Source organism: Pelobates fuscus, chromosome 2 (assembly GCF_036172605.1).
Source record: "Pelobates fuscus isolate aPelFus1 chromosome 2, aPelFus1.pri, whole genome shotgun sequence".
Taxonomy (NCBI): domain Eukaryota; kingdom Metazoa; phylum Chordata; class Amphibia; order Anura; family Pelobatidae; genus Pelobates; species Pelobates fuscus.
Genome location: NC_086318.1, coordinates 390,023,899 through 390,047,381, shown reverse-complemented (window position 1 = coordinate 390,047,381; position 23,483 = coordinate 390,023,899).

Sequence of the window (23,483 nt, the reverse complement as noted above, 5' to 3'; positions counted from 1 at the left end):
TCGTCTCTGTGCCTGACCCACAGGGATGCTGGAAGCCTGTCCAGATCCCCAGCTACCATCGCAGGAGTATCAGGAGAAGGAAGTAAGCCAATTCTCCCCTCTCCAGCTAACTCCTAACTTGGCCCCAGGGTTAACAGAGGAGATGTTGACCCCCACGTACCCCTGGCTACTGAGCCGGACTATGTCCCAAGCACCCCAGCAGAAGAGCTGGCAGCTGGGCAGAGTGCAGTTGGCCTCTGCCCTCCCTTTGTCCCTTGTACAGAGCATGATGTCCTGCAGGCTATACCAGCGGAAGAGCTAGCATCAGGGCAGAGCGCCGCTGGCCTCTGCCCTACCGACACCCTTGTTACAGGACTGGCCTGCACCCCCCTCATCCCAGCAGAAGCGCTGGCAGCAGGGCAGAGCGCTACTGGCCTCTGCCCCTCAAGTCCCCACAGCGTGTTGCCCCATCACCCCAGAGGAATACCCAGGTGCAGTCACTGTTTGCTGTGGGTGGGCTGCTCTAATAACTGTTAGTTGTGGGTGGGCTACTCTGGCACTTGTTATGGTCGGTGGGTGAATCGACTAACTTAGGCACTGACCAACAGAAAGTCAGGTGCCTGGTTAGTCTTCCCCCCGAAGGGGAGATATGTGATGAAGTGCCCTTTGTCACTTGGTCCTGGAGAGGCCTGCTTGCCAGCTTCCTCCCCTGTGACTATGACTCTTTGATGTATTTGGCTTTAAAGCCCCTATTCTACCTTCAGACAGACTATTTATGTAGGTTGCTTTATTTTTCTTATGTTTTACTCACCCTGTACCCATTATAGGTGCAGGGTGTGTGTAATGTAATTGTTTATAGTGTGTGTGAGATATTTTCATATAAAAATATGCCATTGTGTTATAATAAGTCACTGTATGTTGCCTGCTATGATTTGACTGTATGTAATTTTATTGAGTTTTCACAGCAATGTTAATGTAATGACCATATGGGCTAGTCCCAAGTAAAATAAAGTTTTAGAGAGTTCTTCTTGATCCCTCAAAATGTAGCCTTGTCTCGTTATTTGAGGGAGCTGTTATAATCACACTGGGGATTGCTATGCTCTGCGTACTCCCCTGAGCTTGAATCACTTAGCTCTTTTAAGAGCTGTTCCTGTTATGCTCTCCTTCGAGGAGAGGTCTTCCCCACACAGTCCTGGATGCTGGAGGTTCATACAGGGTGGAAGGAAGAGGTCTTTCCCACACGGTCCTGGAGGACAGAAGCTGATCCAGGGTGGAAGGAAGACGGCGAGACTCCAGTCAAGCTACGGCGGTTGCAGAGTCTGCGGTGGTTGTGGTGTGCGGTGCTTGTGGTCTTCGCCGCAAGCTAGGAAGCGTCCATCAATGGAGGGTACTCGGTCGGAGTACGGGGAGCTCCGTTACAGGCCCCATGAATATAATATGGAATTACTATACAAGCTAAGTAAGATTTTCTGTTATATGTCTCCTTTATATTTTTAACTGTTTGTTGGTGTAAATGATGATTGTTTATCGTCTATGTTTTATGTACGCACTGTGACTATTCTTGTTTGATGGGATAGCCTACTAAGGTGTCCCATTTCTAAATTGCCTTGGTGGTGGCTGCTTTTGATACTAGAGGTAGGTGACTGTGGTGTTAAGAGGGATTTCATTATTTCTTTTCTAGTGCAGACATATGGTAATTGTTAATTTTTTCACCCTTAGAACCAGGTCAGGAGCAGCCTTGGAATAGCATGGTCCGCGACACAGTCCAATGAAGAACACCTTGCAAAAACTCAGAATTGCGTGTGTAAGGAAACCAAGTATATTTAAACCTCCTTCGGTAGTTTCCCCCCGAACCGCCAGAGCCTAGTATATATAGCTCTCCGTTCGGTAGTTGCAATAGACAAAATCCATACGAAATACCAATAGCTTTACAAGATAATTCCCTTAGTAAAGCATACGAATCCCCAAACATCAGCCGAAGTCAAGAAGAAGGGTACAAAATGAACAATTCCCTCCCCTAGCCCTTTAGATAATCAAGTCTGATAAAGTAATAACTTGATTATCTCCAGGCAGAAAAATCACTATTTTCCCCAATATCTGGAATACCCCTTTATACATGGGGTATCCCCACAAATAATATGTCCCCTGATAGCCCCGATCTGGGTGACCAACATATTCAAATTTCACCCAGATCGGTTCAGGGGTTCTCAAAAACCATGGAAGTCCTCTGTGATCGGTTCACCATGGGTGGGCTGCCCAAAAAAGTTCCACAAGTTTGGGTGGTTTTGCCGGTCACTTTAGAAAAGGGAGAAAAATGAATAAAAGTACCGAATGGATTCCCCTGGCTCCTAGCAGCGATTGTTTCCCTCATTCATATGCACAATCGTACCAAATAGCGCTCTTCTAGCTAATCGGTACATATAGATCCAGCGTTCGTGTGTTTGAGACCGGTGTTCGGGAAGTCGAGTGTCCGATTTTAGTTCCAGACACTCAACGACCAAGTCCCGCTGCCTTTGTTCGTCTGAAAAAAGATGGCCGCGGTTTTCTCAGCCACGTGGCATTCGGTAGTACGAACGCCGGCCGCACACGTAGAGGGTTTAATTGACGCAGGCTTTGAAGTTAAATGAGCCAGGGGGTGGTCTTTGTTCGGTAGTTCCATCTACCGAAGGGAAAAACGAAGAAATACCGAATAAAAGGGTAATTTCTTCACAGCGTGATTCAGGTTTAGTTCAAAGTGAAAGATGTGACTACAATCTCTTCCCTGCACTTTGCTTATATTTCTTATGCAAAAGAGGCAAATAATCACACAAAAAAAGTAAATGGACTTTTTTCAAGACTAATAAGCTTGTAAAAGGAATACGTTCAGAGCTGTAAGAAAAGGATGAGAAAGAGAATGTATGCCACCATGTCTATTCTCAATGCCGTTACTAATTACTGCTTTGCCATTGGCTGTTTTGTTTGTGAGAGTCCTACACAGCTTCTATGAGCAAAATAAACATACTTTATTTTTCATTCAAAAAGTCATAGACATCTGAATCGCATGACCTTTGTTTGAGTAGATTAATACCCTAGAGCCTAGACATTTAATGGTATTAAAAAGTATGAAAAAATAGTAAGGACCATGCATTTTGTAGTCACTCCTCTTATGGAACAAGAGATGAAAGAAGGGTTGCAAGGCTGAATATAAAAAGAATAAAAAAGCCAAAAAAGCTCTGGTCCTTCGTGCACACATTAATTTTAATTAATTCATATTTGCTTTCACAGTTTTGTGGTTTTAGCCAATTAGAGTACAGTAACTATCCATTGTTTTATCACAGTCTGGTCCTTTAAAGACAGTCCATTATTTGTCTGGTAATTACATAATTGCAAGTTTAATGCAGCGGACTTTCTATATTTAATGTTATTGTTTACAAACACATGAACTGGATATAAAGAATAAATAAACATAATATTAAAATCCAATGCGAAACATCAGTTTCCCTTAATACTCTGGCCCAGAAAAAGCATCCTACTATTTGCATCATACTTATTCCATTGGGGATCTTCATAACAGCGGATACTAAATAAGTAGGACATTCTACAAAATGATGAAGTCAATAGTATATGTAATTATTATATTTACGTATATAGAAAAAAATGGCAATGTTTTATTTTCATATTGTTTATTAGATAAGAAGAGTTATTTTCTAAGAATGCCTGAGCAACGTAGGAAAATTAGTCCATAACGATCCACAATATCAAGGTTAACTATCACTAGTCCAGACTAGCAACGTATTGAGAGATGGGGCTGAGTGAGCATTTTTATTCAGCAGGTAACACTGGTAAGAATTCACCTTCAAATTTACTCTCAAACTCTTCCCCCTGAAGATTATTCTCGTGACCAGAAAAAAGGAGTCCAAAGCAGCGTAGCGATGCATGCCTGTGCAGCTTAATAAAACGAGGGTAAAAAAAAAAAAAGGTAATTTTTCACCCCCTAGAAATAAAATAAGATAGACAAGCAAGAAAGGCTAATCCATCTGATGAAATTAGCAGACAGAGTATGTAGCTGTTTGAAATGATGAACGAGGTTGAAATAGCTACACCAGCTTACATCCAGTAGGATAATTACTTCAAGCTCCCGGGCTAAAATCTGTCTTGGAGAAATGGGTAGGCTTTGATGACTCAATTCAACGGGCATGCTTATGAAACACATACTAAAAGCTATTAAAATCGAAATTGTTCTTGGGTGGGATTCGGAATCTCAACTGCTGACCCCATTTGGCTGTTTTAATAAGGAGCCTGATATTTCTGCTCAAAGTAGTGGCACCTGCTTGTCTCATTTTAACTATTTCCCACCTCTTACTGCTGTTACTGAAAGCATTATTTACGATACTTATAAATTCCTTATATTATAGCCCACACTCCTTGTTTGTTTTTTACATCAAAGCTGTGTGCCTGTAAAATAAAATTAGCTTGCAAGGAAAATATACAAAAATGGTAAAAAAAAATAAAAAAAAATACACATCATAAATCCAAGCAGAACTCACATAAACGGATCACACAAGTCGTTTTGGATTGCATTGTGTGTTGTTTGGGTCATTTTGTAAAATCACCGTCACAAATTCAGTAATCATTGGTTTGTGAGCAATTGAACAGCGAATTGCTAAATTTAGAACCAAAGAGACAAATTGCAAAAAGAAAGATTTTTTTAAATGACCCAGACAGCGTCATTGACTAAACACTGAATTATTGTATTTTGTGAAGAGAACTGCAAAATTCAAACTACAATTGCTAAGCTCTAAGCTGTGGGTAGACAGGTAATTACTTTTTCCATCAAATAAGGTATTAGAATGCTGTGGCAGCCAATCACAGGCAGTCTCTGTAACGCTATTGATGGATGTCTTATTATTGAGACATTCCGCATGCTTTTTTTGGCATATACTAGGCATCCATGATCCACCATTGCTTCAATCTGACAGAAGGCTTGCTGCCACGGCATTTACATGTCTTGGGCCACCAAAAATACGCTTTTGCTACACTTCCTCACTTGGGTAGTACAGAAATACGTGATAGACGTAAGCGTTTGTTTCAGACAAATGCAAATTCATCTGAATTTCACACAATTAGTTAAAGGGACTGTAACAGAACCGCTTGCACCCTGACCGGGTACCTTCCGTTGATGGATGCTCCTAGTGCTTTAAAAGGACTCCAAGCACTCCGCCAGACACCATAACCAATGTGGACCCCACGAACTGCTGCAGCTTGGTTGGGGTCTCACCGTCTCCACCCACTCTTGGCCCAAGACCAGGGTCCAGCTTCCAGTAGGTCGACCTCTCCGAATACCAGAGAGCAGCAACAGGAACAAGCTCTTAGCAGAGCTTAGTGATTATACCCTGGGGAGTATAGTGATCATAGCAATCCCCAGAGTGTAGTTCTCCAATCCCCCAAACATGAACTGTAACGTCATGAAGGTACAAGGTGATCTGACTCCAATGAGCGTTTATTACTCCTTATGTACAAGTTTTCAGGCCAGAGGCACACCCCTTGGACCTGGTGGTAAACTGTGACAAAAGGGACACAAACCAATGGGAACACTAATTAACATAATAACACTCCCACATACATAATAATCCTCTCTATCCTGGAGATAACTGGCTTAAGGCACTGCAGTAATCTCAATTATCTCCAGGTACAGACAATATCTACATTTTACACTAACAGCAAAAATACGTAAAAGTACATAAAAATACATAATTCTTATTATATTACACAGAACCCCCACATTTAACCTATCCCCAGATAGCTCGGATCTGAGCACCCAATATAGGTGAACAGCGCTCAGATCCCATGAACAGAGTAAATTTGCCATGGGGTGAAGCATAGCAAGGGCTGTTGAGAGACCAAGGAGGGACAAAAGCAGTCAGTTCCAACTGGTTTGGCAGTGTGCCTGGGACAACGCCCTGCTGGAGAACAATAGACAGGAAACCGGGGGAGCGGAAGAGACACACCTTCCCATGGATTCAAATGGGCAGAAACAGTCTTTCGAAGCTAATAAGCCCCAAATAGTCTTTTTAAATGGCAATACACCCCAGGGCCATAGTCATGAGGAAGGTGGCTGGCAATCAGGCAGCTTGTCACCTAACCAGGGGCGGACTGAGAGCCTTTGGGGCCCCCGGGCAAAATTAGGTCCCAGGCCCTTCGAATGCACAAATATATGTGCATTAAATAAATGTTAAAGGATCACTATAGTGTCAGGAAAACAAAGCGGTTTGAGGGTGCACCCACCCTCAGGGTCCCCCTCCCGTGGCTAGTCACATCCTCCCTCTCTCTGTCACTAGTCACCTCCTCCCTCATTCAGTCACTAGAGTGAGGGGGTGACTAGTGACAGAGTGAGGGAGGGGGTGACTAGTGACAGAGTGAGGGAGGGAGGGGGTGACACAGTGACAGAGGGAGGGATGGGGTGACTAGTGACAGAGGGAGGGATGGGGTGACTAGTGACAGAGGGAGGGAGGGGTGACTAATGACAGAGGGAGGGGTAATACAATTACAGAGGGAGGGGGTGACACAATGACAGAGGGAGGGAGGGGGTGACACAGGGAGGGGTGACTAGTGACACAGTGACAGAGGGAGGGTGGGGGTGACACAGTGACACAGGGAGTGATTAGTGACACAGTGACGGAGGGAGGGGTTGACTAGTGACAGAGGGAGGGGTGACTAGTGGCAGTGAGGGAGGGAGTGACACAGTGACGGGTGACTAGTGACAGAGGGAGGGGGTGACTAGTGACAGAGGGAGGGAGGGGTGACAGAGAGAAGGGGTGACTAGTTACAGAGTGAGGGGGTGACTAGTGACAGAGGGAGGGGTGACACAGTGACAAAGGGAGGGAGGGGTGACTAGTGACAGAGGGAGGGGTGACAGTGACAGAGAGAGGGGGTGACTAGTGACAGAGGGAGGGAGGGCTGACTAGTGACAGAGGGAGGGGGTGACTAGTGAGAGAGGGAGGGGGTGACTAGTGAGAGAGGGAGGGTGGGGGTGACACAGTGACGGAGGGAGGGGTGACTAGTGACACAGGGAGGGGGTGACTAGTGACACAGGGAGGGGTGACTAGTGACACAGTGACAGAGGGAGGGTGGGGGTGATTAGTGACAGAGGGAGGGGGTGACACAGTGACAGAGGGAGGGGGTGACTAGTGACAGAGAAAGGGGGTGAGTAGTGACACAGTGGGGGGGTGACTAGTGACAGAGGGAGGGAGTGGTGACAGTGACAAAGAGAGGAGTTGACTAGAGACAGAGGGAGGGGGTGACAGTGACAGAGGGAGGGGGTGACTAGTGACAGAGGGAGGGGGTGACACAATGACATAGGGAGGGAGGGGGGTGACAGTGACAGAGGGAAGGGGAGGGGGTGACAGAGGGATGGGGGTGACAGTGACAGAGGGAGGGGGTGACAGTGACAGAGGGAGGGGGTGACAGTGACAGAGGGAGGGGGTGACAGTGACAGAGTGGGGGTGACACATTGACAGAGAGAGGGTGGGTGAGTGGTGACACAGTGGGGGGGGGAGATAAGGGGGTAAGTAGTGCCTACCTGTCTCTCTGCTCCCTCTGGTCTCCCCGGCTGCTGCTCCTTCCCCTGCTGATCGGGCTCTGTGTGAGAGGAGAGTACAGGAAGTGATGTCACTTCCTGGCCCCTCTCCCATCACACAGAGCCGCGTGGGACAGGAAGCAGGAGACCTGGCAGAGAGGAGGTGAAGCTGCCAGGTCTCATGTGAGGGTGAGGGGGGTGATTTACAGAGCGGTAGGTTGCTGGGGCCCTGCGCTGCATCAGGGGCCCCAGCAACCTATTAAAGGAAATTATATTGTATTATTTTTGTTGCCGTTCCAGTTGATCTCTGATCTCTCCAGCTGGAGCATGGCTGTGCTGCCGGGTCCCTGGCTGCCTCGGGCCCTCTGTCCATGACCGATATGCCCGAGTGGTCAGTCCGCCCCTGCACCTAACAATCCAGTGACAAAAGGCATTTCGTCACAGGGACATTATGGGCACACAGGCCGTTTCAACTCATTGAAGTGGTCTGGGTGCAGTGTCCCAGTCCCACTTAGTCATGCAATGTAAATCATTGCAGTTTCAGAGAAACGACAATAAATACATTGCATGACTAAGACTGACTCTAGTGGCTGTCCTGCTATGCAAGGTCAGTCTAGGCAGAGATCTTGATGGGGTGACCTGGATCTATTTTTAAGCATTGTGGGTTTTTTTCTGGTGTTTTTTTTTATTTTTATTTTTTTGCAACAGAACTTCTTTTTTCTTCTCCTTGTTTTGTGTGTTGAAGAAAAGAAGCTTTAAGAAGAAAGATAACAAATAAAGTACAAAATACCAATTATTAAAAACCCATTTACTTATATTATATTATAAGCCCTGTCCCACTTCCTATCAGTGGGGACTGGGGGGACATTAGGTCCACTGCATTATTATAATTAGAACCCCCATCGGCCACCCATTTATTTTTTTCTAAAAGCCCCGGCCAAATGGCCATTGGTGGCCACTATGTTTCCACACTTTATTATTTATTGCTTTATTTTTTTTTTGTAAATCTTTCTTTTATTATGGCATATGCGTCATGGGGTACAGAATATAAAAGGGAGGTATTACGGGAAAACATGCGTTTATGATAACAAGATGGTTTGTACTACTCTCCCAAGAGAAACTGCCATATTTTTCTTTTTGAAACATGAATAAACATAGCGATCTAGGCATAGTTAAAAGAATCAAAATAAAGTGGTGTAAATTAAAGTAAATAAATGGTGCTTATTCCATTGAGTTAGGCTTAGTTATATCTTTGGAACAGAAAGATATTACTTAAACTACGCTTATCTTATTTATTGCTTTAGACCCCCACTGTGTTATTGTGTTAGTGATTGGGAAGCAACTTTAATGAAAGTCACTGGCTGCTCACTGTTTAGCAGACATGCCTCTTCCCATGGCATGGCAGGCAGGGGCACAAGAGAGGTTTAAAATTGGAATCATATTGACCCACATAGGGTTTTATTTGCTAATTTAGACACTGGGGGATTGCCAGAAGGAAGAAGGCAGGAGCTCTACTTCCGGTGCTTACATCTTAACCACTCATTCTCCTGCAATAAGTGAGAGGTTAAAAATGAAAGCAGATGTGTGGATTTCATTTGAATCGAAAATATGCAAACAAAATTTGGCTGAACCAAACTAAATCATGAACTTAATCTAATTCTGCAAAATATATATTTTTGTTTTCATTTTCTGACGAAACAATTAGCCCAAACCAAATTTTCTGTTTGTGCACGTGTCTAATACCTGGCGAGACCTGCAGTTATGAGGACAACAAAATGGTACACTTATTCAGCTGTGAGAGAATTGCTAAACAGTTGAACACCATATGTACAGGATATTACACTGTGACTTCAGTGCTGAGAAATAGCTTGGGGAAAAAAAATATTTGTGTGGATATATGTCTTGTCTTAATGTTTAAATCTTTTAAATCTTTTTATTTTTTTAATTTTTTTTTGGGTGGGAGGTTAGAAAATCTCTGCTAAAGGATTTTCCCAATTCTCTTGAACTCTGAGTGAATATGGGAAAATATTAATGTTCCAACAGCCTTGGATACTGGAAATTACACAACTTGTATATTATGGAATATCGGTGTACACATTTATTTCAAACTAAAACTATCTAACTTATTTTTTCAAGTATTTTTAAGTATACAAATCGCAGCACCATGTCTGCATCTTTAAAAAAGTATGAACCCACCTTGCATCACCGTAATGAAATACATTTCTAATAAAATACTATGTAGACACGTCCCTCCTTAATTGCACTCAACCATGAAGATAAAAGACATTTACAAAGGCAACACACTAAATGTACAAAGTGGACTCATGTTTTATTTTAATTTCCTTATGATGAAAGAAGAGTTATTTCTGGGTTTAACACGTGGCTTATTTTAATGGACTGAAACATTAAAACTCTTAAATCAATAAGAAAATATTTTCAGCTTTTCAATCTATTAAAATATCCTTCACCCAGCTGCAGCTCACAGCACCTGGAGTGGAAAAAGTTCATGAGCGTGACAAGGTTTTTAGTTGAAGGCTAGGGGCTCAGAGTCAGTTTACCTAGGAGCCAATGGGAGTTCTCTTTTTTTAGACTGTGCACAGCCTATTCTTTATTTGTATGTTGTTTCGGGAGTGTCAGAACAGAGACTGCTCCTGAACACTTTTGCATTTCTGGTTCTAATACCCTTACTCAGAAAAATGAATAAGGCCATTTGAATTACAATCAGTCTCCAGGGACCACCGATGGTACAGTCATGGCTGCCATCAGTGGGAACAGTATTATAGGTTACCACGGCAATGGTCAAATGTGAGAACAAAGTGTGCAAAATGTTAGGGCTCACTAGAGAGGTAGAGGACCTGCCAGAGGTGAAAACTGGAGTCTCCCTAAACCTCACCCCTTCCCCCTCCTCCTTCACTATACAAGCCGGCAAGCTGGGAGCTTGCACAGTACCAGTGGACCACCAGGGAATGTATTTTCCCCTATCGCTCGCCACAGGTAAGAGGAAGGAAGTGGGTATTAACCTAAAATATGATTTTAAAAATGCAAACTGCTTACTCCTGACAGACCACGACCCAATCCTAACCCACAAATTGACACACACTGCAACTAAAGTACACACACACTACATCCACTACACACACACACACACACACTCCACTCCACTACATACACTCTGCATCCACTGTACACACACTACATCCAATTAACTCACACAAACACTGCATCCACTTTTTACACACTACAAACACACACACTGCATCCACTTTTTACACACACAATATTTTCACTACACACACTCTGCATCCACAGTACACATTCACAGACTGCATCCACTTTACACACACTGTATCCAATTAACTCACACAAACACTGCATCCACTGTATACACACACACTGAATCTACTATACGCACACAGTATGCATCCGTTGTGTACACTGCATTCATTATACACACTGCATCCACTAAACACACACACACACACACTGTGCATCCACTAAACACACACACACACACTCTGCATCCACTATACATACACTGCTTCCACTATACACACACTATTTACTACAGCCATACATACACTCTGCATCCACTATACAATCACACACTCTGCATCCTCTATGCACACTTAAACTGCATCCATTATACACAAAGCATCCACTATACACACACTCACAATGCATCCTTTTACACTAACATACACTGTGGGCAGACACGGAGATGGTCCCTGTGGGCTGACACAGAGACAGTCTCCGGGGCCCAGGCCTTGATCTGTGTAAGGGGCCCCAAAATTTCTGATGACAGTCCAGAGTACAGTATTCATGGGTATCTTGATTTGAACACAATTAAATATCTTGCTTAGTGCAGGAGGGTTGATGGTTCTTTATTACTATTTTGAAAAATACCGAAATGATTCCATGTCCAGATTTTGGGTGACTAATATGCAAAATTATTTTACTGTAGTCTATTAGCATAAACAAAAACATGATTACTGTAGCGAGTTTTATATTAATAATTGGCTACACTTATAGTTAACAAACTAATAGGTCTGTGCTTTATAAAAGGGTTAACAATCTTAAATAGACTAATACCTTCAACTAAGTCATTTGAAGTTTTCGCGTATGGAAGGGTATGTGTAAAGGAATGTTAGTGAACACATGTGTAAGGTTATTATCAGAGCGTATTTGTTCAAAATATGATATAGTGCGAGTGTGGTATATGTCTGTATAGAGAAGGAATTTAAAAGTATAGAGTCTGCAGCATTTTTGCAAAAACAATGAAAATACACCTTAAACATTTGATTATATTGTAACAAAAAAAGTGTGAATAATTAGACAGTTTTGGGATTTTCTAATATATATACTTTCAAGTAACTATCTCCCTACTATAAGAAAAAATAGGGGATCTGAAAGGCACCTTTCTTCAGTATCATCGCTTTGCTTCATTTCATTGAAATGGCTAATGCTTTAATGGCTCATTCCATATTTCAATTGATTAGCCTTTCCCATAATGAAACTGATATGGTGCAATCTTAAACACCATAAACTAGATCAGAAACGTCCCATCTCAGGCAATAAACATAGCAGATTTAAGACGTGCTGTTCACTGGCGAGATATACCCATCGATGTGTCAATTTGCAACTAAAGACATCAAGAGATGTGTTCTTCATGCCCAAACGCCCCTGCAAGTTGCAAATATTTCCAGAGACATGTAACTTAGCATGCAAACAGGATTCGCAATTTAAAAGACTTTGCACAATGAAATATTTGACCTTCATTCTCACTTTGCGATAATCCTTAAAGGAGTAAACAAGAAAGGATTCCAATTTCTTAGGGAGTTCTTTAAAATATGGTTTAGATTAGAATATCGATTCACCACTCTGGTGAAGAGTAGGATTGATATAATTAGTTTAAAAATATGAAATATGAATAATAGTTTATGTAATAATATATTGGATAGCTGTTTCTATATATATAAAATGGTATATATAAATGTATTCTTTTAAGTCGGTATAAAGATATATACATAAAATAAATCACATAGAGCTTATTAAAGCGTTATAAACTAGAGTATTCAAAGATTTCAATCAACGTAATGGAAAAAGAGTCAAAGACAAGGGTAAAAGTTGTTTTATCAAATGAGATTTGAAAATAGGAGAGGTGGTGACATAAATTATTATTAAGAAAGGACAGCTTTGGACTGGTGGTGGGGGGAGGGGTAGAAATGGAGAAAGGTCTAAATTGAAATATAACAAAATCCAGAATGGATTATGGAGGGCCAGGAAGCATCGTTAATGGTGTGATGGGCGCTGCAATGAATATGCAGGGAACGCTTCTGTAAGGGATTAAAACCTTCCTGGTATAATGTCCCTGCAAGCAAGACTTAAGAAATGCAAGTGTACATTGAATTCACAAAAAGGTTATTGGTCATTTATAGGACAATTCCGGTTATTAGTTCTTATATTACTGAATAATGTTTTAAGGCTTCAGAAAAACGTGAGCTTAGGGTTTCTAGAAATTATATTCAGCCTTTTTTTTTCAGGATCAAAACTGGTGTAGTATTGACTTTCTTCCACTAAATGAGTCATTTGTGTGCAATATTCTAGTTATCTGGATTTTATTTATTTGTTTTATGTATCACTAATTGTCACTAAATAATTATATATCTGTTTGTCTTTATCTCATAAATTCCTCAGTTCATGTGAATAGTCAAAACAATTATAGAAAAGCAATCAGGAAATTTGCAAGCTACCTTAAAGGTGCACTATAGTCACTAGAACCACTGCAGCTTCATATAGTGACACTGGGGAATACAAACTGTCCCTGCAGAGTCAGCAATATAAATGCTGCTGTTTCTAAGAAAAGCACTTGGAAAGCCACTAAAGGAACTTCTTGGACAAAGTCCTGCAATCTTTAGATCTTTGGACCTATATTCAGAGTGTGCATGTTCTGCAGAGAGACGCTAAAGGTTTCCCATAGAAATGCATTGATTCAATTCACCTCAATGAGTAGATGCTGGTTGGTGCAGAGCTGCGATTTGTTGTGCTTGTGTTCAAGCCTCCCAATGCTTCCAAAGAGGTAGATATTGGATTGGCTGAGATCATCAGGATTGATGACCTCAGCCAGGAAGGTTGGGCTGTCGCACAGAGACCAGAGAGCCAGGGGATATAGAGGGAGTAAATATCCTTTTCTTTAACCATTTGAGTGAGGTGCTGATAATCTCAATGTTAAGGAGAACACTGTAGCATTAAGAATACAGCTGTAAAACCTTTCTGTCATGGTTTTTAAATTACCTCAAGCAATTACCTCTTTACAATCATTTCTGGTGGCTCTTCCACCCTCCTACCTCTTTCATTTGGAATACACCAAGGTTCAGACCTGGATCCTATTCTGTTTTTGGCAACCTCAAATTTGCCTTTTTTTTTACAATACCATGTATATAATTGTGGCTCTCAGATTGTCCTCTCTTTTGGTTGTTTGGTTGTCTACCTCCTTAATTGTGCTAATAATTGTCAACTCTCTGTATCTATTATCTAACTGGATGGCTCCCCATTTCTTGAAATTACATCTCCCCAAGGCTTCATCTTTTTTATCATTCAGGCAATAACCTTACTTTATCACTCTCCCTTTAAGTCACTCACCACAAACTATCCTGGAAGCTTGCTACTGTGTCTACGTTCAAGTTTTAACCTCAAAATATTACTTGCCTTTTCCCCTTAAGGTCACAATTTTTTATCCCCACCTTAATTATTGAGATTAATTTTTCATTTGTTTCCCAACATATTTTTTCTGTTGACACCAGGGACTCTCACCAATTACTAATCTGCCCTGGAGAATCACATTAAATGCATTGAATAGAGTGTTTTTCCTTTGATATGCACTTTTTGACATTAAAACTTACCATTACAATACTGCACACACATTTTTTTATTATTTTTTTTGTACTAGTTTTGGTTACTATTATCTTCTTAACTCACAATAAGTTATTTTTCTCATTTAGGGAGTTGCAGTTTAACATAGGTTATTGCATCAACCTGTATATAGGTAAGTATTGTTGTCTCACACAAAGTGTTTGTCTTTGCCTTATTGACTTAATTGCAATATTGTATCTTGGATCCCGGGGAAAATACTTTTGTTTCTTTCTTGCAGGACCTGCTGTAATAACTTGAGTTATTTGATTTTTGCTGCCTGCTTGTCTTTATAAAGATTAGCCAGTGTATGCTACAAGAACATCTCACATACTCTTCAGTAACCAACCAAATGACAAACAAACAACCTTGAGCTGAGAGGGTCCCCTTTAAAACCATCAGCAACTAGTGGCCATGACGCATACATTCGCAAGAAAACCTACCGTATTTACTCAAATCTAACGTGCCATTGAATCTAATATGCATTCAAATTTTGAAACCTAGAAGCCAAGAAATATTTTTGCTGATGAATGTACTGCTCATTTGTACAAGAGGATACTACAATACAACATGTCGTTCGATAAGCAAGGACCGCACTCAAACCGGGGCAAAATTCGTCCGTGCGAAATTCCTGTTCTCATCGCGACAAAGATGTCACAGCGATGCAAATTTTGCCCCGACAAATTTTGCCCTTGTGAGTTCACGTCGTGTGCCTGTTGTATCTAATGCGCCGTTCATACTAGACTCTAATGTGCAATCAAATCTAATGCGCATCTAAATTTTGGATTTTGACAATAAAGGCGCGGATTAGATTCAAGTAGATGTAGTATTTCTTCTAAATGGCACGCTAGCTGGGTGATAGCTGCTGGATAAATGATGTTGTCATATAATAATGCTATCTTAAACATACATTACTAGTGGCACACACTTTTTAGAGCCAAGAAAAGTGAATCTGGCAACTATTGATCAAATATTTAATTATCTCTTCTATTCGCCGCCATATCAGTACTTGTTTAAAGAGAAACGGTCACTTCCAGGATTTTTAATATTGTATTTACTTATCTCCTTTATTTAGCAATTATGTGTTTTTGAGGGTTGAACAAAATTAAGTTTAACATGGAACTTTACAATGGTGTGTTAACACTATTCTGTAACTGTAAAGCTCCCTGTCAATCGTTGTTATAAATGTTGCCCTTTTTGCCATTAATTATACATAGATTTATTTTCTTCACATTTACATTGTGCGTCTTGGCTGTGCCTGAACTGAATTACATTGTAATGCTACATATTTAATATAAAGGTAAGAGAAAATGGTCTCTTCTCGGCACCCATAGACTCCCCCTTCAGCTAAACTTGGTGTGAGCTAAGTTTTAGTGCTCTGACTGTATTGATAAGATAGGGGATGCAGCTCAACACCCCAGACTGGAGTCTGAGCCTGCAGGGGCATGATCTATACTCCAAAATTGCTTTATTAAGGGAAAGTTGTTTTGATGCCTATAGTGCCCCGGCCTTTGAGGTTCACAGCAAACCAATCAACGCTGATCAAGGGAGTTCTGGATATGTTATTACCTTACTATAAATTGACAGTGACCCTGGAGTATTTGAGCTGGACAACCAGGTCCAAAATTTAATTTAAAATAAATAAAGAAGCAAGGCAACTCAGATAGCTTTTATAATCTCTGTTCATTAGTGTAAACTGAGTTCTTTGCATATTACGTGAAATTGGTAGCTTTTTAGAAAACGCTTTTAATTGGCTAATTTAAGTAATATGAACAATGGGCATACGTATTTTATTATAGGGTCCATTTAGCCCACTCAAAAAATAAAATGAACTAATTTTCATTTACTGTAGATCTGTGCAGTCCCTAAAACATCTAAATGGCTATTAATTTAATCAGGTAATTTGACTATAGCAGTATAAAAGGCCAGTAGCTAGTTGTCATGCAATGATTATGAGCATGACATTTCTACATTTCTATCCCATGATGCTAGAGGCACTTTGATACATCATTTTCTTTTTGAAGGTTAAACTCAGATAACCTGCCTTTGGCATTTAATTAGCTACATATTAAATACTCTTTTAATAATAAAATGATTAAAAATTTTATTGCCTCGCAAATGAGGCCCTTTTAGATAGATTTAATGACTTGGTTAAAGAACTGTATTTTGTGAATCAAACCTTTCATAGACTAGTACATTGCAATGATGTGCTTTACAGCTTGCAAAATCTGTATTTCATTTGAAAGCCTACTATGACCATTCTGAATAGAAGTATTTATGTATTTTTAAGCTTAACTGTTAAATGTCACTGATAGGTCTCTAGAAACCATGTCAATTCTACAAGTGGACAGAACGCTCATGTTACTGTTCCTAAAACTGCCACCACATTTATTGGCGTTTCCTCAACAGCTGAGAGCAATATTACACGTATAGACAATCACAGCGGACACATTGCTGTTATGTAGAGAAGATGAGTATATTGCCAATACATCTGTTATCATGGTCAGAGTACATTTACCTTCCGAGCAACTTTTCATAATTCAACATACATCATAGTATTTGGTGGCGGAACCCTTTTCAACAGTGGAGTTCAAACTGTGGTATTATTAAGCAGGGATTTAAATGTCTGGTGCCTGCAAATGTTGGGTGCCTGAATTCTAAGGTGCCCACTGGCCCCTCCCACCCCCCCCCCCAACAAAAAGGCAAATGAGATATATTAACTGGACATTGCAGATATGAAAACATCTAAAACATATTTATATCTGGCAACTACATATGTATATAAGTATGAGTATATTTCTGTGGTTTAAGCTGTGAGTATAGTGAGTGTGTGCAGCCATGTAAATGCATGCAGGGTTAAAGATAATGTTAGAAGTGGTTAGGGTAAAGAGGGGTCAAGGTTATAGAGGGGCTAATGTCAGAGTTGGATTACATCGGCACATGAAACTCACTGTTGTCTCTGTTCCTTCTGCAAGGCATTTCCTGTATTAGAGGCTGTTACTGGGCAGATGGGAAGTGATCCCTTCAACTTCCTGTCCAGCCTCACACATAGACACTGGAGGAGCTGGGACAGCACTAAGTTTTACATCTTCTATAACTGTTCCTGCAGCCCTAGTATCAAGCATAGGGGGCTTACTGAACTACAGATAACACTGGCCAAGGACACCAGCCCACCTAAGCTCCAACAAATATTATAAGTGCTGAAAACAAGTGCCCCTTCAGGATAGGGGCTGCCCCCCTTTAGGAGAGGTCCTAAAACACATAGAGAGCATGGGAGCTCGTCCTCACGAATAGAGTAGATGCTAGTAACAACTATTTTGCATTGACCAGGAAACATTTGAGGTTCTCAGATGATGCTTCAACTCTACCTCGAAGTTCCTTAATAGGGAAACGCTACATTTGAAACTTTCAATGTGTCTAATCATAACCATTCGATTGTTTTCAGAAATTTTCATATATAGATGCTCTTGTACTTTACTTATGTTGTTCTGGTGAGACTTTTCGAAAGAGTAAATTATCACTAGTGATGTTACCACCCTGAGACATCATTAACTGTCTGATTTTATTGTTAGATGCTGGAAAACAGATATTGTTCCGGTCAAAAACTCAAAGAGGGAGAATAAGTGCCACTTGTATTTTTTTACAGAAGGAAAATAAGCTAAATGAAATTATACTCCATTTTAGTCCCCCTGTCGAATTAGTAGTATAGTTATTCAGTATACAAATTTATGTTGATTTTTGATTAGGCATACAAGGAGCCACTTGTGTGGGTATGATACAAGACATGAACCACCTCATTTTTAATAATACATGGGTCAGAAAGGTTTTTCTTACCATACTTGTCCAATAATTATTTTAACATTATTCTAAAAGGACATCATGTTTTACCTATTCATAGATGGATTTGGCAACATGTTTAGTTGCTAGGAATTTATTATTGAAAGGCTTAATAATGTGGCAAAACTTCCAGAGAAAGGTAATTTATAAGACTGTTTGCTACGCCATCCTTGCATCAGTAATCTGTGTAACTAATTACATGTATAACCACTTTAATCTGATTCAAATTCACTGATATTTACATTTACAGGGAATGCATTTTCTGAATATAGTCCTAGGTCATTTTAATATTGTATTTCAATCATAACATTTTCAATAACAGTGAATTAAATTGCGTCATAATTTGTCTTTTTCATTGTACCCGAGAGACGCTCAGACACAAGACTGAGATGTATTACAGTTTATGCATTTTTAAAATGTGAAATCATTTTGATTGGAAGTTCAATGTCTTTGAAATAAATAAGAAAAGCCAAACTTGAATTGAAAAATGTAATAAATTTAAATTAGAAATATATTATGAGTGGCATCTGTCACGATTAATCTTAGCGTTGAGTATTTTTTTTTAAACAACTGTTTCTTCACACATTTCAAATTAAAATGTATTTCAACACTTCCTTCATACATCATTCACCATTGTAAATATTAGGGTGATTATAGCCGTGTGCACATGATGACATTTGTTTTATTTCCCTTGCTAGTTTAACTAACATTTTGTTGCCATCTGCACTGTACTAAAAAAATTGTTTCTTCTTAAAACTGTAGAAACATAGCATACTGATATAGAAAAAAATGTATACAAAAATAGGATTTGATGACAGATCTAAATGGCTTAGCTCATGCCGTCTGTCTACTCCAGCACAAGAGTGTAGCAATTATTGGCTTGATTGTGTAATTAGGGTAGAGTTTCTACAGCATAACTTGACAATAAATGTTGGTGAATTCAAGATCATATTTGCACAGTATAGGGAAAGATAGATAAATTGATCAATGAATTTTAGTTTTTTTTTCTTAGACATAATCCATTAAAGGATCACTATAGTGTCAGGAAAATAAAGTAGTTTTCCTGACACTATATTGCCCCGAGGGTGCCCCCACCCTCAGGGTTCCCCTCCCGTGGCGCTGAAGGGGTTAAAATCCCTTCAGTTACTTACCTTAATCCAGCACCGGGCTCCCTCGGCGCTGGTGACCTCTCCTCCCCGTCCGACGTCAGCTCCTTAGTGGAGCCGAATGCGCATGCGCATTCAGAGTCCATAGGAAAGCATTTCTCAATGCTTTCCTATGGACGCTCTGCGGGATGGATGCGAAATTCGCATTTAGCGTCGCAGATGCGCCTCTAGCAGCTGTCCGGAAGACAGCCACTAGAGGCTGGATTAACCCCTAATGTAAACATAGTAGTTTCTCTGAAACTGTTATGTTTACATCTAAAGAGTTAAAACCTGAGGGACCTGCACCCAGACCACTTCATTGAGCTGAAGTGGTCTGGGTGACTATAGTGTCCCTTTAAGGACCAATGTAACAAAGGAATGTTTCACCTATTTAGCTTTGGTATCTCCTACGGTAAGTAAAAAGGGGGGGATTTCATTTTGGAATAGTATCCTTATATAACAGAATGTTAAGCCTGCATACACTGTTATCGGCCTTAAGGGGTTAAAGATTAATTAAGATTTGCCTCCAATTAAGTAATTAAGATTGGCTTCCAATCATATTGCAAGTTTTTATACTTTTTTTTTTATAGAGTTTCTGATTCTGTCTTTAGCCATTACTTGACTTTCACTACTGTACTTGATATTTTATTGATTATCAAAACAGTCATGAAAGAAAAGGTCCAAATAGGTCCCCGTCTAAACAGGTTGGTTGATAAAAAGGAGTCTATAAGCAGGCAAAATGGCAAGGTAGCTCATCATGGGAAATAGGACTAAAAAACCCCGGAACAAGAATACCAAATGTACATGATAGATCCATGTGTCTGATAGATCTCTCCTAGCAGTTAGACTTGAAATGATCAATGGTGGCACTCATGATGTTAACTAACTCTTATATAACTCGGCAGCCCATCGATCTCTATGATGTGAGTTGCTGTTCATATCAGTTGGAGAGCCAACTGTTGCCTAGCCAATGCATTTAACCAACAGTAGGGCTAAGGCTAGGTTAAAAATGTGTACAGCTTACATTTTAAGAATATCAACACCGGTGATAAAGTCTTCAATGGTTTTGCCTCATGGTTAGTCAGATCTTCTTTGTGGAGGTTATGGTCCTGTCTCCTACAGCTGTGAACAAATCATTCCCCAATGCATTCTGTCCACATTGTGTGTATTGTGTATTTGTATATGTTACTCTAAAAACATTAGACAATTCCTGTACAAAGGCACCACAAACACATCACCATGTTACCTTTTCTACTGTATATTCCTTCAAGCATGACCTACCGGTATATTGTAGAGCGGGGAGAAGGCTATGGCTGCCATAAGTGCCTGAATCCCCCGTTCAGATCAGATGCTAATGAGCACTGATTGAAATCACCAAAAAATAGTAACAAACATTCAGCTCGTGATTTAAAAAAAAAAACAGGAAACCTTTTTAAATCTCAAAAGGTGTACTATTAGAAATGATCTCATTATAATTATTTAATGAACAACAAGGCCAAGACTGACCACCATCAAGAAACACTACACTCCTCAGACAAATGCACACACATATTTTCTCTCTCTACAACGGCTAGATACACACACAAACACACACACTTCATCTCTACAAGCCCTAGATGAACACACAGCCAGTGAAAACACATATGCACTACAATCCCTAGCCACACGTAGTATACTACAAACAGACTCTGTTACACACAAACATATGCTCAACATATACCCTTTACTGGCCATGTCCCACTTTTGTCCTCTGGTATCCTTTTTACAGGGACACCAGAGATAAATCAGCCAACGCAAAGGTGTGCCTTATAAAACAAACACAGGGCAATGCTCCCATGTGAGAGCTCTTCAGCAGGGCTGTGCGCATGAGATGCCCTGGAGGGACAGCAAACTAACATGCTCACTTTGAGATGGCATGTGTGTCATTGTTGATGACATGACGCACCCACTCTCTCTCAGCTTCCTCCTTCTTTGTTGCTCTGCCTTTGAATTCCCAGGTTGAATTTTTTTTCCCAGTCCAACCCCATGGACAACACTCCACTTCATACCTATCAGAACTTGAACTATGGGTAGGCCAATTTCTACTAAAAAGTGCGATTAACTCTGTCACCACCATATATATTGCTGGTTCTGGGGCATGATTCAGGTAAAAAGGTGTGTTGGGGAGGATGTGTAAACTACAATGTGGCCCATTATTTTCTGGTCTATATTCTGGATATTGAGGCAGCTCTAATTCTATAATGTTGTAACTGACAGGATGATTCACTAAAGTGAGAATTCAAAGTGAATTTCAAATTTAAGGTCAAAACAGTCAAACTAGAAAACTTCTCTATGTCAGCTATGCTTCCAGTTTGGCTACTCTGGTCTGATATGTGAAACTCACTCTTAATTCACTTTAGTAAATAACTCTGTCAGTATTTGTACAGTTCTTTTCCTATAATTAATATGTGGATGAACTAATCAGGACAACAAAGCCAAGATTTACAATAGCTACATGAAACAACGCAGCATCGGTTTACAATCAGAAATGCATTGTAGTTTAATAGTAGTTTTACCTGCTCAGGTTACTGTCTCTTTAACCCCTTAAGGACACATGACGTGTGTGACATGTCATGATTCCCTTTTATTCCAGAAGTTTGGTCCTTAAGGGGTTAAACAGAGCAGGCTGAAAGTGTCGACACACGTATAAGACGGCCAAGTAAGTTTTCAATGAAATATCGTATTCCTGGTTGTACGATTTCTTTCCATCATCTCCCTTTCCCCTTATTTTACGTACTAAAGGATCTGTCTGCACTCAGTTCCTGGCACGCCTACATACACTTTGATTTCCATCAAATTGTTAATACTTGAGTCACTTCATGTTTCTAATGAAAGATTTAGTGTGTTTTTCTGTTAGTGAAATAAAAAAAAATCTTTAGAGAACAGGAAATGAAAGTTTTCAAACCAACATGCAAAGAGAAAAAAATAAAGTGTCTGTCAGGTTTTTACTGTGCTACTCTGAAACACCCGTGCTGTTTGCCATTTTACATTTCATTCTACTTTCTTCTAAAATACGGTATCCTAAGCTTGATATTACCTATAAAAAACTTGGTGTCATGATCACCGTTTTTTAATGAAGAACACTGGGGTGAAATGTACAGCAAGGGTAAGTAAAAAACATATCTGTATCACAATCATTATATTTTGTTTAAACATCACACAGCAACAAGTTCTATAAAACAGCCAAGGATAAATCTATTCCTGGCTTATTTGTATGTCTTGCTAGAGGTCATTTTAATTAAAGGAACACTCTAAGCACCCAAACAACTTTATCGTAATTAAGCAGTTTTAGTGTATAGATCATGCACCGGCGGTCTCGCTGCTCATGTTATTAGTACCATTTAGGAGTTAAAATACTTTTGTTTCTGTTTATGCAGCCATAGCCACACCTCCTCTGCCTGTGACTCACACAGCTTTCATGAAAAGAAATGGTTTCATTTTTAATCAGATATTATAACACAATGTGTTTACTTTAGAAGTTTTTATCTCCTGCTCTGTTAATTGAACTTTAATCACACATTTGAGGCTCCTGCAGGGGATAAGTGTTTTCTTACCTGAAGGGATTAACCCATTAACAACTGGTTTAATATCAATATTCTGCAAAATGGTGCCCAATCGCTCTGCTCTGCCCCTTCACTTCCTATGCAGGTCGGAGACGTCAATCAGCTTGTAGGCTGAGAATGTTACGATCACTAGCTCCCCATTCAGAAAAGTGAGTGAATACAATATAAAAAAACAATGGCAGTACTTCTTGGAATGCAAGGTTGTGCACATAGTGCTACACCCTCATTTTAATGAAAGACGCTTTTACCAATGCAAATGCCTTTAATAATATGAAGCACCCTTACCAAATATATGATACCAAATGCAGGAACCACCTCACCAGAAAAAAACTCCTCACCCAAAGTGAAAATGTGACTTGGGAGTTTCCAGGAGCTTTTCAGTGCATTATTTGCGCATGATATGGGTAATCTTGCGATGGTGTGTGGCATCATACGTGACGCGCATCGTCATCAGTTGCT